A 9,080-nucleotide genomic window follows, 5' to 3' on the forward strand; every position below is an offset into this window, starting at 1 on the left:
GAGCGCTCCGAAGTGTGCTCCAAGGTGCGGCCTGCACGAAGTCGGAGCCCGGTTTGCCCCGGGTGTGCACCTCGGGTGGGCACCTTGGTGCGCATGCCTTGCCTGGGCTGCGCACCAGGGCGGGCTCAAGATGGCACCCGCGTTCCTTTTTTTTCACTATCTTTCAAAACGGAAATTTTAAAATCTCATTTTTTTTTGCCTTTTTCTGGAAATTAGTGAAGGCAGCGCATCAAAGGTGCGCACCTCGCTGCCCACCACGGTGCGCAACGCCGGTGGGCACCCGGGAGTGCTTCGAAGTGTGCTCCAAGGTGCTGCGTGCACGTTGTCGGAGCCCGGTTTGCCCCGGGTGCGCACCTCGCGTGCACCTTCGTCGGGGTGGGCACCTTGGCTGGGTTTGCCCCGGCTGCGCTCCGAAGCGGGGTTATTGGAGCGCCGCCTCTTTTTTTGTCGGAGCGTTTGGTGGGGTTTCTCGCATTGGCTCTTCCGAGGCCCGGTTGCCACCCTGGCGCGCACGAAGTCGGAAGTAGGGTTAATTGCCCGGGTGCGCACCTTTGCCAGGGTGGGCACCTTACCTGGGCTGCGCACCAGGGCGGGCTCAAGATGGCACGCGCGTTCCGTTTTTTTCACTATCTTTCAAAACGGAAATTTTAAAATCTCCTTTTTTTTTTGCCTTTTCTGGAAATTAGTGAAGGCAGCGCATCAAAGGTGCGCACCTCGCTGCCCACCTTGGTGTGCTCTGAGGTGCGCACCCGGGAGCGCTACGAAGTGTGCTCCAAGGTGCGGCGTGCACGTTGTCGGAGCCCGGTTTGCCCCGGGTGCGCACCTCGCCTGCACCTTGGCCGGGGTGGGCACCTTGGCTGGGTTTGCCCAGGGTGCGCTCCGAAGCGGGGTTACTGGAGCGCCCCCTCTTTTTTTGTCAGAGCGTTTGGTGGGGTTTCTCGCATTGGCTCTTCCCAGGCCCGGTTGTTGGGTGCGCTCCCACCCTGGCGCGCGCGAAGTTGGAAGTTGGGTTAATTGCCCGGGCGCGCACCTTCGCCAGGGTGGGCACCTTGGTGCGCACACCTTGGCTGGGCTGCGCACCAGGGCGGGCTCAAGATGGCACCAGCATTCCCTTTTTCTCACTATCTTTCAAAACGGAAATTTTAAAATCTCGTTTTTTTTTTGCCTTTTATGGAAATTAGTGAAGGCATCGCATCAAAGGTGCGCACCTCGCTGCCCACCTTGGTGTGCTCCGAGGTGCCCACCACGGTGCGCAACGCCGGTGCGAACCCGGGAGCGCCCCGATGTGTGCTCCAAGGTGCGGCGTGCACGAAGTCGGACCCCGGTTTGCCCCGGGTGCGCACCTCGCGTGCACCTTGGTGCGCACACCTTGGCTGGGTTGCGCGGCCTGGTGGGCACCATGGTGCGCACCAAGGAGCGCTCCGAAGTGTGCTCCAAGGTGCGGCGTGCACGAAGTCGGAGCCCGGTTTGCCCCGGGTACGCACCTCGCGTGCACCTTCGCCGGGGTGGGCACCTCGGCTGGGTTGCGCGCCCTGGTGCGCACCAAGGAGCGCTCCGAAGTGTGCTCCAAGGTGCGGCGTGCACGAAGTCGGAGCCCGGTTTGCCCCGGGTGCGCACCTTCGCCGCGGTGCGCACCATGGCGTGCACGAAGTCGGAGCCCGGTTTGCCCCGGGTGCGCACCTCGCGTGCACCTTCGGCGGGGTTGCGCGCCCTGGTGGGCACCATGGTGCGCACCAAGGAGCGCTCCGAAGTGTGCTCCAAGGTGCGGCGTGCACGAAGTCGGAGCCCGGTTTGCCCCGGGTGCGCACCTCGCGTGCACCTTCGGCGGGGTTGCGCGCCCTGGTGGGCACCATGGTGCGCACCAAGGAGCGCTCCGAAGTGTGCTCCAAGGTGCGGCGTGCACGAAGTCGGAGCCCGGTTTGCCCCGGGTGCGCACCTCGCGTGCACCTTCGCCGCGGTGGGCACCATGGCGTGCACGAAGTCGGAGCCCGGTTTGCCCCGGGTGCGCACCTCGCGTGCACCTTCGCCGGGGTGGGCACCTCGGCTGGGTTGCGCGCCCTGGTGCGCACCAAGGAGCGCTCCGAAGTGTGCTCCAAGGTGCGGCGTGCACGAAGTCGGAGCCCGGTTTGCCCCGGGTGCGCACCTCGCGTGCACCTTCGCCAGGGTGGGCACCTCGGTGCGCACACCTTCTCAATGTTTTCTTGCCTTTTCTGGAAATTGGTGAAGGCAGCGCATCAAAGGTGCGCACCTCGGTGTGCTCCGAGGTGCGAACCCGAGAGCGCTCCGAGGTGCCCACGAAGTCGAAAGTCGGGTTAATTGCATTGTTTTCCCCGGGTGCGCTCCGAGGTGCGCAACATCGGCGCGCACCAAGGAGGGCTCCGAAGTGTGCTCCAAGGTGCGCACGATGGCGTGCACCTCTGGTGCGCACGATTCGGAGCTCGGTTTGACCGGGGTGCGCACACCTTGGCTGGGTTGCGCACCTTTTGTGCGCTCCAAGGTGCGCACGAAGTCGGAGCTCGGTTTGCCCCGGGTGCGCACCTTCGCCAGGGTGCGCACCTTGATGCGCACGCCTTGGCTGGGCTGCGCACCTTGGTGGGCGCCATGGTGCGCACCTTTCGTGCGCTCCAAGGTGCGCACGAAGTCGGAGCTCGGTTTGCCCCGGGTGCGCACCTTGGTGGGCGCCATGGTGCACTCCGAGGTGCCCAAGATTGGTGCGCACCAAGGAGCGCTCCGAAGTGCGCTCCAAGGTGCGCGCGAAGTCGAAAGTTGGGTTAATTGTCCGGTTTGCCTCGGGTGCGCACCTTGCGTGCACCTTCGCCAGGGTGGGCGCCTTGGTGCGCACACCTTGGCTGGGCTGCGCACACCTTGGCACCCGCGTTTCCTTCATTTTAAATTTTTTTTTTTTACAATCTCTCAAGTGGGAAATTCTATAATCTCAACTTTTTTTGCCTTTTCAGGAAACTTTTGAATGGAGCGCATCATTGGTGCGCTCCGAAGTGTGCTCCAAAGCTCTCTCCAGCTGCGTGCACCTGCCCCGGCCGCGCACCCGGCCCCGCCCAGCTTCGCTCACCTGTCCCGGGCGTCTGGTGCGGAACCTTAGAGTAAGAAACATCACCGTGCACCTTGGCCAACGTGCGCGACTCGACCGAGCGCGCACTGGCCGAGGTGCACACCGATTTCACCTGGGTGCGCGCGCAGCACCTCGGGCGCACCGGGGTGCGCGCACAACGCCCGGGTTGCACCGTGGCCTGTGTGCTCGGGGTGCCTCGGGTGCGCGCTCGGTGTCGCCCCCGCGCGCGCGGTAGTGCGGGCAGCGCACCCCGGCCCGGCCCGGCCCCGACGAGAACGCAAACGGGCAAAAGGTTTATTCAAATAGCATTGCGACGCCCGGCGAAAAACTAAAAAAGGGTGCAACACCGGGACTTCCCGGGAGGTCACCCATCCCAGTACTACTCCGGCCCAAGCGCGCTTAACTGCGGAGTTCTGATGGGATCCGGTGCACTAATGCTGGTATGATCGCACCCGTTATGAGCTTGTCGCAGTGTGTACTTAGCAAACCGCGACCCACGTGCGAATCCACCCCGGCCACCCACCCCCGTCGAGGTGCACACCCTCCCTCGCGAAGTGCGCCCCGTTCGCCAAGTGTGAGCCCTGCCCGGGTGCGCGCACCTTGCTAGGGCGTCGGGTGTGCACCCGGCCCGGCCTACGTGCGTGCACCTGGAGGGGGCGTCGTGTGCGTGCAGTGTCCCGTCTGCAACGCGGTGCCCACACACCACCTCGGGCGCAACGACCTGCGCTCACATGTGGGCCGAGTGCACCTTGGTGCATGTTCGGGGCGCCTCGGGTGCACGCTCGATCTTGCCCCGGTGCACCAAGGCGCTCGGTTTGCCCCGGGTGCGCACTTGGTGCAAGGTGGGCACCCAAAATAGGGATCAAGCACCAAAACACAAGTTTCGGGATGCAAAATGGGACCCAAGGACCACAAATGCGTTCCAAGACCCATGATGGGTCCACGAGAACAAAAATGTGTTCCGAGACTTAATAAACAAATATTGGGTTTTAGGAGAAGAAACATGCTCTGATGCCCAAAACGAGAATCGACCCCGAAAAGGCCACAGGCCAAAAGTGGGATGCGAGACAAAAAAAAATGGGACCCGAGGACCAAAATTGGGTTCCCAGGTCGAAGACAGGGCAACCGGACAAGAAACGACCTCTAAGGCTCGAAATGAGTCCCGACGACTAAAACTTGACAAGAAGCACCCATCAGGCACCCAACTCGACACCCATGGGATGCCGACCCACCCGGGCTTCCACCTAGCACACCTTGGCACCCACCCACCCTCGCACCCAACCTCGCACCCAACTTAGCACCTTTGAACCCACATTGGCACTCACCCTGACCCTGGCACCTTGGAACCCACATTGGCACTCACCTTGACCCTGGCACCCACCTTTGCACTCACCTTGGGACCCACCCTGGCTCCCACCTCGGCACCCACCCAGACACCCACCTTGGTTCCTTGGCACCCACCTTGGATCCTTGGCACCCACCCCGACACCCACCTTGGCACGCAACTTGGCTACTTGCCACCCACCTTGGCTCCTTGACGCCCACCCCGACAACCACCCCGTGACCTACCCTGGCTAGGGTTGGTGCACACCCACCCTGGTGCCCACCTTGGCACCCACCCTATGACCCACCTTGGCACGCACCTTAGTACCCACCCCGTTACCCACCCTAGGACCCACCCCGTGACCCACCTTGGCCAGGGTGGGTGCACCCACCCTGGTGCCCACCTTGGCACCCACCCATCCTAGCACCCAGCCTGTGACCGGGCTTGGAACCCAACCTTGCACCCGCACCCGTCTTGGCCAGTGTGGGTGCGCACCCATCCTGGCACCCACGTTGTGACACACCCTTTAACCCACGCACCCTAGCACCCACGTTGGCACCCACCTTGGAACCCAACCTAGCAACTTGGCACCCACCCCGTGACCCACCTTGGCATCCACCATAGCAGTCGCCGACTTGGCACCCACCTCGGCACCCACCTTGACACTTGTGGACCCACCTTGCCACTCACCCTAGCATCGACCCATCCTAGCACCCACCCTGGCACCTTTGCACCCTAGCACTCACCCATCCTAGCACCTAACCTGTGACCCACCTTGACACTCACCCTCGCACCCACCTTGGAACCCAACCTAGCACCCACCCACCCTGACACCAACCCTAGCACCTACCCACCCTTGCACCCACCCTGTGACCCATCTTGGCACCCACCCATCCTACCACTCAACCTATCACCCACCTTCTCACCCACCTTGGCATCCACCTTAGCACCCACCCACACTGGCACCTTGGCACCCACCTCGGGCAAGGTGGGTGCACACCCACCCTGGCACCCAATTTAGAACCCACCGAGCATGTTACCCACCTTGGCACCCACATTGCAGCCCACCCTAGTACCCACCCTATGACCCACATTGGCATCCACACCCTAGCACCCAGGCACCTCGACACCCGCCTTGACACCCACCCTAGCACTGAACCTGTGACCCACCTTGGAACTCACCCTAGAACCCACCCACCCTGTGAACCACCTTGGCATCCACCTTAGCACCCACCCACCTTGGCACCCACTCTAGCACTCACCCATCCTAACACCCAACTTGTTACCCACCTTGGCACCCGCCCTCGCGTCCACCTTGAAACCCACCCTAGCACCCACCCACGCAGGAGCCCACCTTGGCACCCAACCTAACACCCACGCATCCTGGCACCCAACTTGTGACCCACCTTGGAACCCACCCTAGTACCCACCTTTGAACCCACTATATCACCAACCCACCTTGGCACCCACCCTATGACCCTCTTTGGAATCCACCCTAGCACGCACCCACCCTGGCACCCACCATGGAGCGCACCCTAGCACCCACCCACCTCGGCACGCACCTCAACACCCACCTTGGTGTGCGCACTGCGCCAACCTCTCAAAGACCCTATGTGGTGCGCTCCAAAGTGTACACCTTTGGTGCGCTCCAAGGTGCGCACCTTTGGTGCACACCGAGGTGCACACCAAAGTGTGCACCGAGGTGAGCACCAAAGTGCACTCCAGGGTGCACACCAAGGCGTGCACCTTTGGTGCGGTCAATGCAAACGAATTCGGAAGTTGGGGTCGATGTCCTAATCGCTGCTGCAGACTACACGTATGAGAATCGGACAAATAGCTTTATATAGGGGAGGTGTTGCGTTTGATGGGTCGACTCCCCTGGTTGTGTGCACTGCACCAACTTCAAAGACCCTGTCTTGTTTAAGAAGTCAAAAGTTGGGGTGGATGTCCTAATCATTGCTGCAGTCTACGCATGTATGAGAATCAGACAAATAGCTTATATAGGGGAGGTGTTGCATTCGGTGGGTTGACTCCCCTGGTTGTGCGCACTGCGCCAACCTCAAAGACCCCGCATAGCAGAAGAAGTCGGAAGTCGGATTTTGGTGAGCACCAAGGCGTGCACCTTTGGTGCGGTCAACGCAGACGAATTCAGAAGTTGGGGTGGATGTCCTAATCGTTGTTGCAGGCTACACATGTATGAGAATCAGACAAATAGCTTATATAGGGGAGGTGTTGGGTTTGATGGGTCAACTCCCTTGGTTGTGCGCATTACGCCAACCTCAAAGACCTTGTTTTCGTTAAGAAGTCAAAAGTTGGGGTCAATGTCCTAATGGCTCCTGCAGGCTACACATGTATGAGAATCGGACAAATAGCTTATATAGGGGAGGTGTTGGGTTTGATGGGTCGACTCCCCTGGTTGTGCGCATTACGTCAACCTCAAAGACCTTGTTTTCGTTAAGAAGTCAAAAGTTGGGGTCGATGTCCTAATTGCTCCTGTAGACTACACATGTATGAGAATCAGACAAATAGCTTATATAGGGGAGGTGTTGGGTTTGATGGGTTGACTCCCCTAGTTGTTCGCATTACACCAACCTCAAAGACCTTGTTTTCGTTTAGAAGCCGAAAGTTGGGGTCGATGTCCTAATTGCTCCTGCAGGCTACGCATGTATGAGAATCAGACAAATAGCTTATATAGGGGAGGTGTTGGGTTTGATGGGTCGACTCCCCTGGTTGTGCGCATTGCGCCAACCTCAAAGACCCTGCATTGCGGATGAAGTCGAAAGTCAGAGTTTGGTGTGCTACAAGGTGTGGTCGAAGGTGCTCACCTAGGTGTGCACCTTTGGAGCACAGGAAAAGTGCCCTCCAAAAGTGCGCACCTTTGGAGTGCACAAAAGTGCCCTCCAAAAGTGCGCACCTTTGGAGCGCAGAAAAGTGCCCTCCAAAAAGTGCCCTCCAAAAGTGCGCACCTTTGGAGCGCAGAAAAGTGCCCTCCAAAAAGTGCCCTCCAAAAGTGCGCACCTTTGGAGCGCAGAAAAGTGCCCTCCAAAAAGTGCCCTCCAAAAGTGCGCACCTTTGGAGCGCAGAAAAGTGCCCTCCAAAAAGTGCCCTCCAAAAGTGCGCACCTTTGGAGCGCAGAAAAGTGCCCTCCAAAAAGTGCCCTCCAAAAGTGCGCACCTTTGGAGCGCAGAAAAGTGCCCTCCAAAAAGTGCCCTCCAAAAGTGCGCACCTTTGGAGCGCAGAAAAGTGCCCTCCAAAAAGTGCCCTCCAAAAGTGCGCACCTTTGGAGCGCAGAAAAGTGCCCTCCAAAAAGTGCCCTCCAAAAGTGCGCACCTTTGGAGCGCAGAAAAGTGCCCTCCAAAAAGTGCCCTCCAAAAGTGCGCACCTTTGGAGCGCAGAAAAGTGCCCTCCAAAAAGTGCCCTCCAAAAGTGCGCACCTTTGGAGCGCAGAAAAGTGCCCTCCAAAAGTGCGCACCTTTGGAGCGCACAAAAGTGCCCTCCAAAAGTGCGCACTTTTGGTGCGCACCAAGGCGCTGGTTCGGTCGTTGCAGGCGAGTTCGGAAGTTGGGGTCGATGTCCTGAGCGGAGGTGCAAACTACACAGGTGTCGGAATCGGACAAATAGCTTATATAGGGGAGGTGTATGCTTCGATGGGTCGACTCCCCAGGTTGAGCGCACCGCGCCAACCTCAAAGACCCTACGGTATGGATGAAGTCGGAAGTTGGGTCCGATGACCGATTCGATTAGTAGGTATGCTCATGAGGTCGGAATTTGGGTCCGATGACCTGCCATGTGCAGGAAGGCGAATGTTGACACTGTGCGTTGCAAGGTGCACACCAAGGCGCTGGTGCGGTCTTTTTAGTCGAGTTCGGAAGTTGGGGTCGATGTCCTGATCGGAGGTGCAAGCTACACAGGTGTGGGAATCGGACAAATAGCTTATATAGGGGAGGTGTATGCTTCGTTGGGTCGACTCCCCGGGTTGAGCGCACCGCGCCAACCTCAAAGACCCTACGGTATGGATGAAGTCGGAAGTTGGGTCCGATGACCGATTCGATATGTAGGCATACTCGCGAGGTCGGAATTTGGGTCCGATGACCTGCCACGTGCAGGAAGGCGAATGTTGGCACTGTGCGTTGCAAGGTGCGCACCAAGGCGCTGGTTCGGTCGTTGGAGGCGAGTTCGGAAGTTGGGGTCGATGTCTTGATCGGAGGTGCAAACTACACAGGTGTGGGAATCGGACAAATAGCTTATATAGGGGAGGTGTATGCTTCGTTGGGTCGACTCCCCGGGTTGAGCGCACCGCGCCAACCTCAAAGACCCTACGGTATGGATGAAGTCGGAAGTTGGGTCCGATGACCGATTCGATATGTAGGCATACTCGCGAGGTCGGAATTTGGGTCCGATGACCTGCCATGTGCAGGAAGGCGAATGTTGGGACTGTGCGTCGCAAGGTGCGCACCAAGGCGCTGGTGCCGTCGTTGCAGTCGAGTTCGGAAGTTGGGGTCGATGTCCTGGTCAGAGGTGCAAACTACACAGGTGTGGGAATCGGACAAATAGCTTATATAGGGGAGGTGTATGCTTCGATGGGTCGACTCCCTGGGTTGAGCGCACCGCGCCAACCTCAAAGACCCTACAGTATGGATGAAGTCGGAAGTTGGGTCCGATGACCGATTCGATACGTAGGCATAT

General features: G+C 59.4%; 1 non-coding gene across 1 annotated transcript; it reads right to left on the reverse strand.

Moving 5' to 3' along the window:
• Positions 1-3,405: 3,405 nt before the first annotated feature.
• Positions 3,406-3,524, reverse strand: LOC131862509 (5S ribosomal RNA). The gene has a single exon (XR_009361522.1). It is a non-coding gene; the product is annotated as a 5S ribosomal RNA (ribosomal RNA).
• Between the last annotated feature and the right edge of the window lie 5,556 nt (positions 3,525-9,080).

This window comes from Cryptomeria japonica, unplaced genomic scaffold, assembly GCF_030272615.1.
Source record: "Cryptomeria japonica unplaced genomic scaffold, Sugi_1.0 HiC_scaffold_43, whole genome shotgun sequence".
NCBI classification, from domain to species: domain Eukaryota; kingdom Viridiplantae; phylum Streptophyta; class Pinopsida; order Cupressales; family Cupressaceae; genus Cryptomeria; species Cryptomeria japonica.